Here is an 18,094-nt window from a genome sequence, read left to right on the forward strand (position 1 = left end):
AAGGGTCTGATTGTTTTTCAATTCTTTGTATGTTTTAGATAGAAGCCTTTTGTCTGAGGGACAGTTGGCTAAAATATTTTTTCCCATTCTGTGGGCTCTGTTGGTGATTTCTTTTGATGTACAAAAACTTTCTAATAAGATGAGATCCCAGTTGTTTATTCTTTGAAGTACTACATATCAGTTTTTAAAGTAAAGAAATAATGACATACACCTTGATAAATTATTGATATCTCAAAGTCTCTTCATTCCCATCAATTTAGCCAACCAAAGTCTCCCAGTGGGGCCATTTTTGGACTTTTCCAAGATACAAATAAGGCTTAAACTCTGGCCTTAAGACAGTTTCTAAGACATAAGATATTAATCCTAATATTTTTGCTCATGTGCTGTCTGCTCTGACTGAAAAATCAATTTTTTCAACAACCCAAATAGAAGCTCCTCATCGTTTGGCCTCTTCATTACCACTGTCACTGACTATAGTTCTTTGCCCCTTTCTTTTCAGCTCAGTTCTCCCACTCATATTTTAAATCCTACCATGCTACCTCTTTGTACCTGGGAAATAAAAAGTCTGCACAGTGGGATAAAGGGTCTGTGCCAGAAGGCTGAAGGGTCTGCACTGGAGCCAGGAAGTGACCCTCAAAGGACCAGAGCTCCTCCAGAGAGAATCACAGTCGTCCTCAGGGACGGCGAAGACTGGAGCTCCTCCAAGGATGTGAGAAGCTGAGTTCATATCAGGAAAACCAGTGTGACAGCTTCTTCTCCAGGAGGATCAACAGCACACCAGTTCTCCTTTTGTGTCTTGGCAGCAGTCTCAGCTGGGCTTTCCACACCGAAAGCTACACTGTTTCAGTTTATCTGTGTGTTACAAGTTGACCTTATTAATCCACCACACTTACAGTCACAGAATTGACCCCGTCACTGGTGCCAGTGTTTTGTGTGGGTCACTTCCCTGTCACTGGGATAAAATATCCAATATCTGAAACTTAAATGAGGACAGATTTATTTTGGATCACAGTTTCAGCAGGTTCAGTCCTTGGTGGGCTGTCCTCAAGGCAGAGACATCATAGTGGCAAGCCTGGCAGAGGAAAGTCACTTGTGTAATGCTGGCCGAGAATCAGAGAGCAGAGAGAGGAGCCAGGGGGAACACATCTGGTCACGCTCCCAGGGAACTGCCCCTTTTGTCTAGGCCTCACCTCCTAACAGCATATTCAGCTATGAACTTACCAACGGACTGTTCCACTGAGACCCAATCACTTTCAAAATTCCCATCTCAGGGCTGGGGATTTAGCTCAGCGACATAAGCACCTGCCTTGCAAGTGCACAGTCATGAATTTGATTCCCTGGTAGAAAAAAAAAAAATCCCCTTCTCTGACTATAAGAATTTGGGGGCCATTTTAGATGTTACCCGCAATGCCACTGACATCCGTCTTTCTGCCTCTGTCACCCAAATGAAACTGTCTTCATTGTGGTTACAATTTCCTAATCGCCAAATCCAACATTTCACTTTTAGTCTACTATGGTTTAGGTGTAGGATGTCAGACAAAGGCCAGGCATTAGGAGTTTGGTCTGTGCTTTGCTGTTATGCGGAGGTGGTAGAAACTAAAAGGGGGGTCAAGTAGGGATCTTCAGGTCATTAGAGCGGCACCTTTTAAGGGGCTGCTGAGAATTCATCCCTTTCCATTTCTCTCTTTTATTTTCTGGACTTGAAGTGAAGTCTTGCATTATGATAAGCTGCTTCATTGTACACCAAAATAACAGAGCCTATTTTTCATAGATTAAAGCCTTCAAAACTGAGTTGAGACAAATCTTTTCCCTGTATTAGTTGACTTATCGCAAGTGTTTGTTACAAAGTTAGAAAGCTGACTAAGCATTGTCCTTACATCATTTACACTTTGAGCAGCACATGCTTGTTGACTATCTCATCTTTCAGTTCTGCCTTCTTTTGGTTTTGGGGCCGTTAGTCTCACAAAGTTAACTTCATTTATCTGTTCCAACCTTTCTGTCTCTTATAGTTCTGTTAAAGCCCTAACTGTTGGTTTTCTTTATCACTTTTTTTCATCTCAAACTATGTATGATTTATTCTGTATTTTGGTCAGTAAATGCTTTCCATGTGCTGATGACTTTCAATTATATATTTTTCCTTTTCGTGTTCTACTTGATATCAGTTTTTTATGGCTTCTTTTTAATTTTTTTCTATTTTAACATTTTAATTTTTAAATTTAAAATTAAAAAATTAATTTTAGATGCCTCACAGATGCCTATTATTTCTTCAATATCCTCTTTAATTTCTATCTATCTATCTATCTATCTACCTATCTGTCCATGTGTGCTGAATAATCTATCAGGTCTCATAATTTTCACTCACCACAATTTTTCTTTTTTTCAGTAAATGATTGCATCTTCTTTGCATCCTCTGAAAAAAGAATTTAGGACCTGTGCTATATTTTTATATTGTACTCATTTCCTCCTATCTCACAGTATTCATTCAAAGAACTTAGAATTGTTGCTTTTAGGTTGCGAAATCTCAGCTGTATTATACGGAATACTCACCGATCACCTTGTTGACTATGTCAGCCATCTTCGCCATTTCTAATCCCATTCTGTAATTATAATTTCCAGGGTGACTTATTAATAGAAAGGTTATGATTCCTAACATATTGTAGGATTAAGGGAACATGAAGACCACAATCTGCACTTTGCATACCTTTCCCTCCTTACCACACAGTCCTCTCCCAGCTGCATCCCCATCCACTTACCAGTTTCCTATTCAGACATGTAGTTTCCACAGTGATCTCATGAGTCATGCTTACTTTGTCTTCCTTTTTGCAGGAGAATTCATTTAGCAGCTTCATCTTTGTTGCATGCTGAATAGGATTATTTTACTACATAGTGTTTTTAGAACTTAATTATTTGTTATGCAGGAAAAGAGAAAAGAAGAAAAAGAAAAAATATATACACAAAATATTTAAGATAGTTATACTACTAATTGTTATTAGTTCATTAAAAAGAAAGGTTTGTCCACTTCTGGGCATATTCCCAAAAGAACTGAAAACATGATACCACACTGATATATGTGCACCTATGTTTATAGCAGCACAATTTGTAATAGCCAGGTCTTGGAAAAAACCTAAATGTCCATCAACTGAGGAATGGATAAAAAAGATATGGTATTTTTGTACAATGGAGTCCTACTCAGCTATAAAGAATGACCACATTGAGGTAAAAATAAATGGACACCTTAGACCATACTCATAAGGGCAATAAATCAAACTCATATGTATAAATACTGTATAGTCTCCCTAGTGTAAGAAATGGTAAGAATACATAAGATTTTATGGGAATCATGGTTACCCATTATATTGCTTTGAAGTCTTATAATGTTTTCATTCATTGATTGGAATGATTTTATTCTGTTTTGCTTGATTTTATTATGTGTGATGGTATGAACTGCTACTTTGAAGAAAACAAGACATTATGGCAGCCATTGCTGATTTCCTACCATCTTGCTTTAAAGTCATACTATACTTTTGTTCTGTTATTTCCATTGGTTCTCTCATGTTGTGTCTTATTGAATTTTAACATGTGTGGTAGTATAAACAAATTTTTTATGGAAAATGAGATAATATAGTAGCCATTGTTCGTTTTCTGTTATTTGGGTTTCAGTGCCCTTTAATACTTTCATTCTCTTGAATGGTTTTATACTATTTTGTTAAGTTTGATATCATTGTGTGTGAAGGTATGCTCAACTATTTCAAAGAAAAGAGATATGGTAGCTACTGTTAATATATGGTTGTCTTGTTGTGAAGTGCTGTGTTGCTTACATTGTTCTGTTCTGATTTGCTTTGTTCTGTCCTCTTTTATTCTCTTTAAAAGAAAAAAAGAAAAGAAAGATTTGTTTGATCAATTTTTCTTTTTTTCCGTTTCTTGTAGTCAGGATTTTCTTTTTTTTAAATTTTATTTAAAAGGAAAAAGAGAAAAAACAAAACAAAACAAATCAAAACAAAACAAAACAGTGTAAGGGTACAAGTAATACAGAACTACAAAAAAAAAAAACACCCAGTAAATCACCAGTTAATAGATTACACATTATCATCTTAGAGATAGTTGCTCAAGTCACAGGATACAAAGTGGACATTCAGATAGTGAGACTGCAAATAATTGTGTTCAATGATCCAACAAAAACTCAGTAATATGGTCATGTATCCTAACACACCTAAACACACTTGCAGTTGTATTCTTTAGAGCACTTTTTCCCCCCTCTCTTTTTTACAACAAAATTTACAGATTTGGGGTTTTATTACTCCCATAGTTCTTATTACTTTTTTTTGGAAGAGAATAAAACCAAATATGACAAAACAAAGCTGTCAGTCAAAACCAAGGATAGACATAGCACATGATGTAAAAACAGAGTACAAGGTTATCAACAATGGTTACCATAATGCCTCTTGCTTCCTTAAATAGAATTGCCTATATCATTAGGTTTGATAAAGTTGAAAAAAAAAACAGTACAGAACAAGACCAATAAAACCTAAACATTGGAAACATTACAGGACTACAAAAGAAGATAATAGTCAAACCAGAATGGGCATCATAGTGAATCTTATTGCCTTCAAAGTAGTTGCCTATACCCTCAAACTTGATACTATCAAACAGAATGGAACAGAGTCTAAAATCAGTCAAAACAAGATAGTGGGAATTATACAGGACTTCAAATCAAGTACATAGGAAATCAAAAAAGTTACTATACTATATCCTGCTAATTTTTTGATTTTTTCCCCTTAATTAAAAATAATAAAAAATAACTAAATAATTTTTTTAATGAATAAGGGAGAGATTGAGTTAAAAGACAATAACAACATAACAATACAGGTCAAAGCATGACAATTTCAGCAACCTAGTGCTTTACCACTAAATAACCTGACTTAATAGTAATTACCGTAGTGTCTTTTTCCTTGAAATATTTGAATATAACTTCATATACTATAGCATCAAACATACCAAGACAGTGTAAAACCATTCAAGTGGATGAAAGTATTACAGGATATTTAGAACCAGCGAACAGAAAACGAACAATGGTTTCTGTATTATCTCTTTGCCTATAACAATTTTTGTTTATACTATCACATATAATAAAATCCAGCAAATACAACATGATAAAACCAATGGAGAGAGAAGAGCCATAGTTTGGTGGGGCTTCAAAACAAGATGATATTAAATCAGCACTAGCTGTTATGATGTCTTGTTTTCTTCAAACTAGCTATTCATTTCATCACAAGCAATAGTATCAAGCAGCCCAGAATAAAGCCATTCCAATTAATGAATGAAAACTTTATAAGGCTTCAAGGCCACATAATGGGAAATCATGATTACCACGTACTTTTATATGTTTGAATCATTTCTTACACTAGGGAAACTATTCGGTATTCACACCTGCGAGTTTGATTTATTTCACTTATGAGTATGGTCTAAAGCTGCGCCCATTTATTTATAAATATCTCAATGCGATCCTTCTTTATAGCTGAGTAGTACTCCATCATCTTGTTATATAAGCAACTACTTCAAAGTTAACAATATGCAATATACTATCAATTTACTCTCCTACAATCTTGTTTTGAAATTTTGTACCATTGTTTTATCTTTTCTTTAAAATAAAATAAAAAATTATATATGATTTTCTAGTACCTTCAAATAGATTACAAATTCCTGGAGAACCTAAATTGCATGTTACATTTAATTTTCAATTTCCTACAAAAACCTACCCTAGTTTTAGTAGGCACTTAAAAGTATTTGTTGAATGAATACTTAAATAGTCGAATAACACATCAAAAATATTTTTTAATGCATATCTAATTTTATGAATTGTTAATCACTGTTTCTAGTGACTGAGTTTAAGCATATAAATTCTAGATAAATAGGAAAATATTTTTAAAATCTTGAGAGCTTTCTTTCTTTCTTCCTTCCTTCCTTCCTTCCTTCCTTCCTTCCTTTCTTCCTTCCTTGGAAGAGCTAGGGATTTGGAAATTTAGATTCACTTCAGTGGCCTGGTACTTTTCAGGTATTATCTTGATGCTCTTCCTGAGTACTGTAGTGCATTTATTCATAAAATGTTGCTTACTACATTAGTAACCTAAATATTTGGATGGTTCTGAGTGAGTAAAACCTCTGTACAGTCCTGGGTAGGAGGGGAAACATATTTATTATTTAACCAAATCATGTAAAAAAGTGGAAATAAAAAATATTTTAAGTATTAGTGTGGAAATGAATACAATGTAATAAACACTCATAAAAGAGTTTGACCTGATGTTGGTTGTAGAGAAAGTGATACCTGACAGCTTAGCCTCTCTAAATCTCCATTACTTTCTCTCTAGCTTGGCAATAAGCCTTCAGTTCTGTAGAATACTTTTGTAGAGTTTGGGTAAAATACTATGTAAAAGGGCTTTGAGAGTACACAGTATCATTTTCATTGGATACAAGCCTCCTGTGTACATCATGCTTCCTTCTTTTCAAAATACAGTAGGGCTTTCCTGTGAGTAAATAAAGCCTCAAAATTCTTCCAATGTTGAATAAATACTTTGTTATTTTCTTTTTTTTTTCTTTGAACAAAAATAAATATCCTGCCCATGTCTTTCAAGTATTTAGTTTTCAGTTTACACTTTCAGTCTTTCAGAGGTGGATTCCAAGTCACTATCACGTAGATTTTTTTGGATGAATCTGCAAAAATGGAAAGTGAATTGATGGGTTCCATAAACCTTGGCAACACTGTTTGTGTTAGTCAGCCTTCTGTCACTATGACAAATACTGGAGATGACCTTTAAGCGAAGGTTTGTTTGGCACACAGGTTTGGGTTCATGATTTGGTGGATATGGCTTTGAGGGAGGAAATGCACCATGAAGGGAAGGGGTAGTGGAGCAGTTAGTGATTGTTTGGCATGTTACTCTGTGTAGTTTCCTGGTCACTCCATGTGGTTTCTTTAAATAGCAGCCCAGGGCTCTAAAGAGTCATGTCCTCGAGAGAGACGAAGTCCAATGATAGCACCTTAATGACTTACCCTTGTAAGTCTCATGGAATCCCATTCATCAGATGTTTGTCATTCATTTCAATATTTTGTCATTCTTATTGAGTTTATTGACACAATTGTTATTTCTTTAATTTTCAGTAGAGGGATTTAATTATAAGTGATACTTCCTTTAAATATTTTTAGATGCAATATATTTGAAAAGAATAACTGCTTATTTTTTAAACATTAACATTGTATTTGATATTAATGTTTAACATTTTTCATAATTCATTTTTACTGAAAGAATACACAAAATTTGAATGTCACAGTTAATTATCCTAATAGCTTTAGAGTCTAAATTAGAATGTCAGAAAGAATAGAATACTAAAAATACAATAGTAATTACTCTGCAGACATAGTAAATCATTTTAATTAATACTGTAAAGGCCTCACAATAAACATTGAAGCTTTAAATAATTCTTACATCTAAAGAAATTTAAACTTTCATTATTAAATCAGTTTTTACTACCAAACTAAGACAGACTAACAGAAAAATCTGAATGTTGAGGAGAACTAGAAAGTATTTTCTCACTTCAAAATTAGGTAAATTTTCTGTTTTCAGAAAAATGATGGATTTGGATCAAATAAGTACTAGTATAAAAAATCCATTTTTTCATTTTAAGGTTGGAATAAAAACTTCAATTTTGGGGGAAAATTTTATGGCTTGTTTTTGACCATGTTACACTTTTCTTGGCCTTGAGACTTAATAGAGTACAGTGTCAGGGAAATTTGATTTTTAAATGAAAGCAAGCAATTTTAAAATGCTTTTTTTCTTTTTTCTCACAAAGAGTAGTTTGAGCATGGACTTGGTGAAAGAGGTTGTGAGAAACTATAGTAATATGACTACATGAACCAGGATCACCAGTAGTTACGAGTCCTTGGGACCAGAAATGCCCCACTGGCTTTAGCTGTTAAGCATGAGGAAAATATCTTGTTTGGAATTACCATCACTTTCTTTTTGCATCACCTCAGCAAGTCTTACTTCTAATCGATGACCTTTGTAAGCTGGCGGTTCCTTCTTGCTGTTTTCCACTTGTTTCTTTTGTCTATCTTTCCCTCTTTCATCTTATTTTATCCATTTTTCTTTTGTCTGCTTTTTTCCTTTCTCCTCCCTTAAATAGCAATAATTCTTGTTAAATCATTCTGTAGCAATCAAAGATATATGTTTTATATTTCTTGTTCTTTTTAAAGTCGGCGTGTATAATATTTAGCATTTATTTTTCTTAACAACAAATACAAAAATATTCTGTCCCATGAATATTTTTGTTTTAGTCTCTGATGCACAGCTGAAGGATGTTACCCTCGAGTGAGTTTGTGCTTCATGATGGACTAGTGTTTTTCCATCCTGATTAAGGTCATACAAAGGTTCTGTTTATGCCCTTACACATTTTAACAAATCAATATCTTCTAAAGTTTATGATCGAACACTCTTGTGCCTCAAGGGTCTGTGATGGTGTGTGGAATCCTAAGATGTGAGTCACGGTGTGGTTATGGGAAGTCTGGTTAAGCACAAAATACAGAAGTCTCCACAAGTGGGAACTGACCTTTCATTTTTAGAAATTCATCCTTTTGTTTTGTTTCTGTTTTTGATACTGGGAGTCAAACTCAGGACCTTTTGCTTGCAAGGCAGTTACTTGTGCGACTTAGTTATATCTCTGGTCCTCTAGAAATTTATCCTTGTTTCCAAAATTTTTGTGAAGACTGAATTTTTACAAATAAACCTAGTTGTACGTGACTTATTTATAGAAGAAGATTTTATGCTTTTATTTGTTTAAAATAATTGTTATTATTTTAACATATAATAATAATTTATTTTCTAAACAATTTTCTATTCTTTTTTCCTCAATAATTAATTTCCTCAATAATTAATTTTGTACAAATTCTCATTTAATATTTTTTGAAAATATTAGTGAAACTTTTGATATCTTTAGAAAAGATTAAAATACTTTGCACAATATTCTACACGGCTCACTTTAAAATGGATTTTAAAAAAGGATTTTGGTTTGTAACAAATTCCTGTGCCTGAGAAATCCATTGAGGTGAGTAAAATGATGATTTCATTCCACAAAATGACTCTAGATTCTGATGTGTGTACTAATGTGTGTGTGTATGCATGTATCTCTCCAATCATGCAACCATTAAACCATTAAACCTATTACACAAACTTATATGCTAATTTTTTTCCTCTGTGCATCTCATTTAATTATTTAATCAGGGATTTAAAAAGAAAAAAAACTGCAAATGTATGCTGTTCTGAAAGTTCAGTAAATAAATCCCAATATACTGTGAAATACAGGGAAAGTTCTTAAAAGGCTTATCCTTATCTCTAGTGTATTTCTGATGCCTAAACATATTGAAACATATACATCGACTGCAAATGTTTGTTGTAGAAAAAGCACAGGGGAACATGCCCAGTAAATATTTAAAACTCTACATTACTGATGGCAAAACTTTTAGAGACTGAGTGCTCAAACTGCAGTGTAAAGCTCTCTTATTTATCACAAATTGCCAACACTGCAATTAAACCTCAGCATCCGATGATCTGCTGCTGCATGATGTGGGACAACTTGGCTCACATGCCCACAGAGATGGCTCTCCAAGTCCACTGTAGGACCCATGCCATAGGTTTGCCACCACTGCTCTGCATGAATTAATTTTCTTTGGATTTCCTTTGTATTATTATGACTTCTTTCACCGATTCCTGATTTTATGGGTTTGTTCGTCTAATTATGACGATGATAATGGGAAAATGAGAATTGTGAGTTCTTGGCATTTTCTCTGTTTATCTGAATAGAAAGTAGAAAGCAAGAACAAAAACACAACACAACAAAAGGTAACAAAATCTTCCATGATACAGAGTTGTTGAAGATTGCAATTTGGTTATCAAGCAAATCTCCGTTAAGACAAACATTAGCATAGCTATTTCTGTGTGATAAAGAATTATCCCCCACTTGGTCACAATCTCAGATCTTGATGGTATTCAGTTATTTATTTATTTAATTGATGTTACTGTTTTTACTTTGGCTTGCTCCTTGGGGTGAAGATTAAAAAAAAAAAAAGAGACACAAAGAACTATGAAACCGTGTCCTAACACTTCCATTGCCAATGAGAGGAGTTAGATCTCTCCTAATTACCTTTGCATACACCACTTTAATCTGAATAATCACCCCTTGTATTTAGTTTACTGCACATCTGTCTACGCCCATTTTCCCTTGAATCAGCACGTACAGATTATTGTATACATGGTAACATTTTAAATATGCAGATCAGATTATATTAGTCCTTGTTTAAACCTTCTCTGTGTCTGGGCTGTTAATTTAATTTTATTACTCTTTTAATGTTGCTCACTATGCTTTTGGTGAGCTTGTTATCCCTAAACAAATGCATTAGGCTCTGTCTTCCCTTGAGGCACCAACCGTTGTGGTTTTTGGTGCCTAGAATCTTCTCTGCTTACCTCTTCACCTCACTGGCTCCTTTTATTCTTTGAATTTCAGTTTACAGGCTTTTTCTTCACAGTTTTTGGAACTATTTTGTTGCATTTTCTAATGACATACTTTCCTTGAAAAATATACGAAGTTTCAGTGGTAAAATCATGAGAGTTAAGTGTATTTTTTGGGGGGTTCACTTCTTAACTTATAAATTCCAAGATATCTTTCTATCTTTTTATTACTGTATTCTGCTCTGACACAGGCAGGATGTACCTCCAACTAGCTCAAATCATACTTCTTTTTCTATGCCAACAAAACGCTAATAAATCTTTGTTCACATGTAATTTTATCCTGGAATATTCTTTCATTAGATATAAAATTTATCTTGCTGTCTGATAGTTCTTCCTTAGTTATATATATGAAACATTCTTAGCCATAGATCTCAGGTAATCTGCTTTTCCTAAAGAAGCATGTATTTCTCAGGTTCAAGGTAACTGGAAAATTTAAAGAGAAGCAAAACTCTTACATAGTTGAAACCAAAGGAATTGAATATGAGTAAAGCATTATGATCTAATTTATTCAAAGTTGTTTACTTTCCACATCATCAAAAAGAGGATTTAAAGTAGTCTGAAATAAAAACTAATGCTTTATTATGTAAAATATAGTAAAATATAAAACATAAAAAAATTTGAAGAGTGGAAAGAAAATACAAACATTACTACAACAGGACCCCATGTTATTTCTTACGGTTATATTCTACAGTGGTTCTGAAGTTTCTGGCAGAAAAGATGAAAACTATATAGTTTATATATAGTTCTTATGGTCACAGAAAAGAAAAAAAATTCTGTGCCTTCTGAGATCAAGTTTTTTTTTTCTCTCTGCTCAATTTCATGTTGTTGGTTCTTCCTATGACTATTGCTGAGAGAGGAACATGAAATAAACAACAAAAATATAAGCATAAAACAATAACAGTAACAAAAACAATAAAGGGGCACTGGTTCTGTGGAAGGCTAAGGTCATAAATTTGACACATATTCATTGCTGGGATGATTCATTTTTCCAAGTCACATTGTAAGACATTCAACTATTGTGTCTTGAGGAAGTAAGTTTTTGACCAACACTTGGCAATTTTTAAAGCACGCAATAGGACTGCTTAATAAATACTGAGGTGAGCTTTCAAAGTGTTTCCTGGATTGTATCTTCTGGATTGTGAGTGCTGTATTTTTGAAAGCTGCCTTTATATAATTTGGTATTTCTTTGTACTTATTCTGATTCAGTATTGACTGAGTTTTAAGCTTTTCTGAGCTCCCCCCTATCTGTCAGTTGAAGATGATTGCCTCCATTTCTGTGTCTTTCCCTGGGAAATGTATCACTTTTAAAATGCTGCCTGAACCAATTTCTTAGCATTTGGAGGTAGAGTAAAAGTATGCTATAATGAAAAAGGGATCACAGACAACACAATTTCTTTGGCTCAAACAAGAACTTGTGGATTTATAGATTTTAGATGAAGAAAACCAATACATGAAATTTTCTACAGAAAAATTATATCGGTAGCTGTGAACAAATTCAGTTGCTGTTTTGGTAATTCATGGCCAGAAATTACATAAATCTCCCAATTTGACTTTTGGTCTTCTATGTTAAAATAAGAAAAGGATAAATGTAGTAACAATACCTTTATTTTAGTTGTAGGATCATTGAATTTAAAATTAGTAAACTCAAATTTTTAGTTAATTTATCTAAATATTTATGTGTTCTCAGACAAATAACTTTAGTATAAGCCTCTGCTTCTATTAAAAAAAAGTGAAAGGACTCAACTGTGTCCTAAAACAGTAATTCTGTTTTATCAGTCTGATGTTCCCATTTGTAAGAAACATTTCTAAAGTCTTCTTTAGTACCTGCAATAAAATTCATGTATACTTTAATGTACTTCAAATATGTCTATTAGCAAAATACGCATGACACTCTAACCATATATAAAAACTAAGAAAAATAAGAAAGATAAGAGTATATATTTAACTAAGAAAAAGCATTAAAGTCAGTAAAAACAGATGGCACTTACTTGTATATGGTAGAAAAAAGTGAGAAATAAACTTAATTGAAAGACACTAATATGTTAAGACAATATCTTAGTTTCTTTCCTCTCATTGCTGAAACAAAATACCCAATGCCCAAAATTAAGGAAGGAAAGGTACATTTAGCTCATAATTTGTGAAGGTTTCAGTCCATTCTACATTGGCTCCAAGGCGGAGTGGCACATGGCAGAGGGCAACGGTTCATGGAGACCACGATACAGCAAAAGCAACAAGGGAGGGGCATGAAAGAAGAGTCTTTCTGTCCCTTATAGTGTATGTAGACTACCCATCCTAGGGTGACTAGTCCCAGCATTGGACTATGAGTCAGTCACAAACTCTAGGAGCCTGTCCCCATGACTACAGGAGGCTTTGGAAGGGCATCCAGAAACAAACCGTGACATTCTGCCTCTGGTCCCCCAAAGACTCATTCACATCCTTTTATGCAAAAGACATTTAGTCCATCTCCAAGAGTTTCGAAAGTCCTAACAGTCTTAGAATTGTGAAAAGTCCAAGTCCCAAGTTTCTCCCATGGTCTAAGGCAAATGCTTAGCTGTGAGGTCCTGTACAAATGAAAAGTTAAACACTTCCAACATACAATGGCATGAGATAAACATTAGCAATCCAATAGATGCAAATAGGAGAATACAAAGCATTGGGACCAAAGCAAGTGCCAAATCCAAAGGACAGACATTAAGTCTTGCAGTTCCATGTGGAATGTGCAAAGTATTCTGTGATAAATTGTGAGCTTCAAAAGGCTTATGTGACTCTGCCCCCATGGCACTAGTGGTGGTTGTAGGTCCATGGCTTTTGTCGTAGACCAGCTTTTCTCAATCCTCCCAGCTTTCTTTAGATGATTCACATACTTGGATTTTGTAAACTTCTGGGATCTACCTTGCACTTTTGGTTTCACTCTCACAGCTTCACATATTGCCCTTTCAGGGGCACACTGCCTGGTCTCCCGGATTTCTTCTGAAATCTAGGTGGAAGCCTTTTTAATCTCAGAACTCTTGCTCTACATGCACCTAAAACCACTGCCTGTGGGTAGTGCCAAGGTCCACTGTCAGCTGGAGAGGCAGTCAGGTTTCCCTCAAGGCTGTAGGAGTCAAATGCCTGAATTCTGAGCACTCTGAATCCAATTCCAAGGAAAAAATTCTATAGGATGCTGCCCTTCTGGAACCTGGTACAGTTGCTGACATTTTGGAATCTGATGTGGCAGCTACCAGCATTCTGGAGTATAATGTGACTGCCAATATTCTGGGACATGGTGCTCTGCAGCTTTCTCCTCAGGGCAAAGCCTTTCACTTTTGGTATTTTGAGACTGCAAAGGGGAGACTTGCTGCTTCTTGTGATGTCCCCAGGCCATCTTTTATATTCTCCTGTTCCTTCTCAGAAATTCAGATCTTTTTAATTCTACCTTTACAGTCCACAACTTTAGTGGAGCTTCTTTTTGGCCAAATGCACAATATTTTAAATCATTCTGTTGGAGGAGCTCTTTGTTCTTGGTCCTCAACAAAAATATGGCTAAAAGCCCCAACAATAGCCATGCTGCAGCCTCCACATTGTACTGCCTTGAAATTTCTTCTGCTAGATTAATCAGTCTGTCGTCCTTAATCCCAGTGTCAGGCAAAGTCTCTGGACAGGAGCAAAATGCAGACAAACTTTTTGCTAAGCTATATATGCATCATCTAGAATCCAACAACCAATGCAGTCCTTCTTCTTAGTAGAAACCTCCCGAGCCTGGACTTTACCAGTGGTCTGGTCTTTTAAACTCTGACCAGAATCTCCCATGTAGAACAGTCTAAGATATTCAGCTCTATGCTTTTAGGCAACCTAAACCTTTTCAAACCTCATAACCTCTTCAAACTCTTCTCACAAACCATTCCCAAAGACATTTAAACCACATGGTCAGGTATCGTCACAGAAATGACTCCATTTATCTGATATCAAATTCTGCCTTGGTTATTTTTCTCTCATTGCTGAGACAAAATGCCTGGTGCTCAAAATTGAGGAAGGAAAGGTTTATTTAACTGAGTTTGTGGAGGTTTCAGTCCATATTCAGCTGGTCCCAAGGCAGAGTGCCACATGCTGAAGACAACAGTTCATTGACACCAGAAAATAGAAAAAGCAACAAAGGAGAAATGCAAAAGAAGACTCTCCTGTCCCTTATACTGTACTAGGGTACTCACCCTAGGAGTGGTTGTAGCACTGATATCGATAATCCTAGCACTGGATTGTGAATCAGTCACAAACTCTAGGAGTCTGCCCTCATGACTGCATGAGGATTGGGGGCATCCAGACAAAAAGCATAACAGACAAAGAGTGATGTGTAAGTGGATACCACGAAGGACTGTAGTATAATTGCAAATGAATTGTGTTCTATTTTTTGAGTAGAGTTAAATAATTATTTTATGATATGGCCAAAGGGAGTGATAAAAACATGCTCTGCTTTGAAATCTTGATGTGGGTCTCCAATACGTAAAAGAATCTTAGAAACTATATCCTTTGAAATGCAAACAGGAATTCATTGTAAACAGTAATAAACAAGATATTGGGGAGTTGTGGAGTAGATTTCTAAAACATTAAAATAAGTTTTAAAACCTGTGGTATAGTAGGATGGCAATGGTATAAATGTTTTGAAATAGCTAACATTAATGAAACAGAGAAATCTCTACTTTTCATATCTTCTTACTAATTTGACAATTATTGATTCTGTTTGTTAAAGGGAGTCTCAGTCTCCTGCTATATGCTTACATGTAAAAGCTATAAATGCAAGCAGATAGAGATATGTTGTATTGATGCTGACACTGTCACTTATGATAGCTTCTTCTTGGTGATTTTCATGAAATGCTAACCACTCCTGGTCAAAGTCTAATGATAATAAAGTCCAAATTTCTTACGTTATATAAGTTGCAGTATAATAAGATTCAATTGAATTAAATCACGCAAAATTATTTTTTGTTTTCTTTTTTCTCTCTCTGTCTCTGTCTGTCTGTCTCTGTCTCTGTCTCTCTGTCTCTGTCTCTCTCTTTTAACAAGGTCTTGCTGTGTAGTTTAGGTTGATTATGTAGCCTAAACCTGCTTTGAACTAGTGGTGAACTTCCTTCTTCAGCCAAATAAGTATGACACGATGTTTCAGCTATATCAGTATCTGTGTAGCAATAATTTTCAAAGACCGATCCCTGGAACTGCAGCATCAGAGACACCTGGAGAACTTGTTAGACATGCAAATTGTATGACTATCTCAGGCTTATTGAATCACTACTGGTGGTGAGGAACAGCAATCTGTATTTTAACAAGTCCTTCAAATGATTCTGATGTAAACTAAAGGTTGATAATCACTGTCTTTAAGGGATAGTTGTCAACCACATAAAATAGGAAATATTTTAAGTCAAGATAGCAATTCTGCAGATGTTGGGATATCTACAATCTCTGTTTCCTACTCACTGAAACTAGTTGTATCCTTAGTAAGTGTAACATCTAAACAGTGCACCCACAGATTCCAAAAATGCTCCTAGAGTCTGTTCTTACTTCTATTGAGAAACAAAGTCTAAATTTATGATTCAGTTGTGCTTATGGAGGTAGCAGGAACCTAAGAGCAAATGGAATTTATAGGTAAATTCAAATTTGTTGTAAACCTTTAGTGAAATTGTAGTAGGACTTTTGGAGGCTAGATTTGTGTTCAAATGTTGCTAAATCCTGTTTTCCTAACAGGAACAGAGAGAAGTGACTTCAAAGCCAGCCTGAACTACATAGTAAGATTCTGAATCAAAAATAAATATTACAAAAAACAAAACAAAACAAAACGATGTGAAGCATAAATAAACTGTAACAAAATGTTCCAGATTGTTTTTCCTTCTGCTTTGGATTTCTCCTGAAGACTTTAGAACATTCCTGGATTACACTATTGTTTAATTACAATAGAGCCAATTATTAAGTTTTTTAGGGCAAAGAATGTTAATCCCTATTGCTACTTCAGTTGCGCCTAAAGCAAGAACTTCCAAAATGTTTTAGCCATACTCATGACAAATACTGTAAGACTCAAACAAGGTTCTTCCAGCACAATGGAGTTCTACTAGACGAAACATAAACTAGCAACTATCATGGTGTTTAAGACAGCCGGAGTGTTTGTTAGGCTTTGAGAACTACAACTGATTCCCAGATTATTTTTTTCCTGTTAGTCAGGATACAGATTACAAATAGAAGGAGACTGTTGCAGTGTGGCATTAACATAAGTCCAAATTGGTATAAATCACAGGAAATAAATCACAGGAATAAGTGGCATTTTGAATTACAATGATTGGCTGGTAATTTGTCTCTTTTATTCCACCTTTTCTTCAGCTAATTTTCTCCCACTAGGAAATTGACAAAGGAAAAAAAGTAACTCAAGTTAAATGCAGTTTTATGACTTTTATGCTAATCAAACAACTTGCTGATAAGAGCAGTCTAGTTTTAAAATGAATCGCGCGTGTGACAACTCTAATTGAGATCAGTTGACCTCTTGTCAGAATCAAAGAAAGATACCCTTCTTCAAATACACATTTGGAATTTCCAGAGTATTTTCTGACTTTCATTTTATGAATGCTCAATAGTTTTGTGGATGATTGCTAAAATCAATGTCAATTTTCTTTTTCTTGTGTTTCTTCTTTTTAGTGTTTATCAGTCTTGACAATTCCCATTTAAGGTGTAAGCCCTTCAATTAACCAAAAAACTTAAATTTTGAGTGTGTCCTCTGAAAACAGTGCTGTCTTTTATGCATTCAATAAACATGGACTGAGTAGCTAATGTGTGATAATTTCAATGTAGTGTTAGTGATACAAAGCCAAGCAAGACACAGAAAGACAAGAAATATTGTATTGCCATAAACTGTGTGATATTTAAATGTAGAGCATAGATGAAGTGTAACAATGGTGGTTTTTATTCCTTCTGACTGATAGGGAAGCTTTCAGATAAGAGATACATTTTTTTTTTTTTTTTGTGGTGGAAGAACAAATATATACTTGATCCAGACAATTAAGTTATAAATATCTTAAGCTAAAATGTAGCAGTTCTTGTTTTTTTTATAGAGAATATTATACTTTGACAATTCATAACATTGCCAGGTAGATATATCCTTAGATTTTTTCATATTATATTATTTGACACTCTTAGTAATTGAGAATAACTCAGAATATATTATAATTTATTTGATCATTCTTCCATATTTAAATGTTCAGAACAGTTCCAGGTTTTATTTTTCATTTTGGAAAAACCATCATGTACAATTTTTAAAAGTTCTGTTTGCAATTATCTCACCTTGGAAAGTGAGAAAATAAAACAGGTGTTGGTGTAAGGGAAATAGCTTACAGACTGTTGTATGCTTTCATCACACATTAGCGAAGAGGTAAAATCATGCAGAATATGTGTTGATAGAGAATACACAGCAACTCAGTTAATTTCTGTACACCATAAGGAATTCATAGCTGGATAAGTATCTATAATCTAAATGTATCTAAATATATTCGTTTCTCTACAAATAATTGATTTTCACTTTGTATCCATCC

General features: G+C 34.6%; 1 long non-coding RNA gene across 2 annotated transcripts in view; it reads left to right on the forward strand.

The window, feature by feature from the left end:
* Positions 1-18,094, forward strand: part of LOC134470415 (uncharacterized) — an 85,090-nt gene that overhangs the window by 54,440 nt on the left and 12,556 nt on the right. The window contains exon 4 of one of the 2 annotated variants that reach the window (XR_010039259.1): positions 500-7,110. The exons of the other annotated variant lie outside the window; for it this stretch is intronic. This is a non-coding gene — a long non-coding RNA (uncharacterized LOC134470415). Of the gene's footprint in view, positions 1-499; positions 7,111-18,094 lie in introns of those variants that run through there. 2 annotated transcript variants of the gene reach the window in all.

The sequence above is a fragment of the Cavia porcellus genome, unplaced genomic scaffold, assembly GCF_034190915.1.
Source record: "Cavia porcellus strain 051 isolate PalLab524CR breed Dunkin Hartley unplaced genomic scaffold, mCavPor4.1 scaffold_1, whole genome shotgun sequence".
In the NCBI taxonomy this organism is placed as follows: Eukaryota; Metazoa; Chordata; class Mammalia; order Rodentia; family Caviidae; genus Cavia; species Cavia porcellus.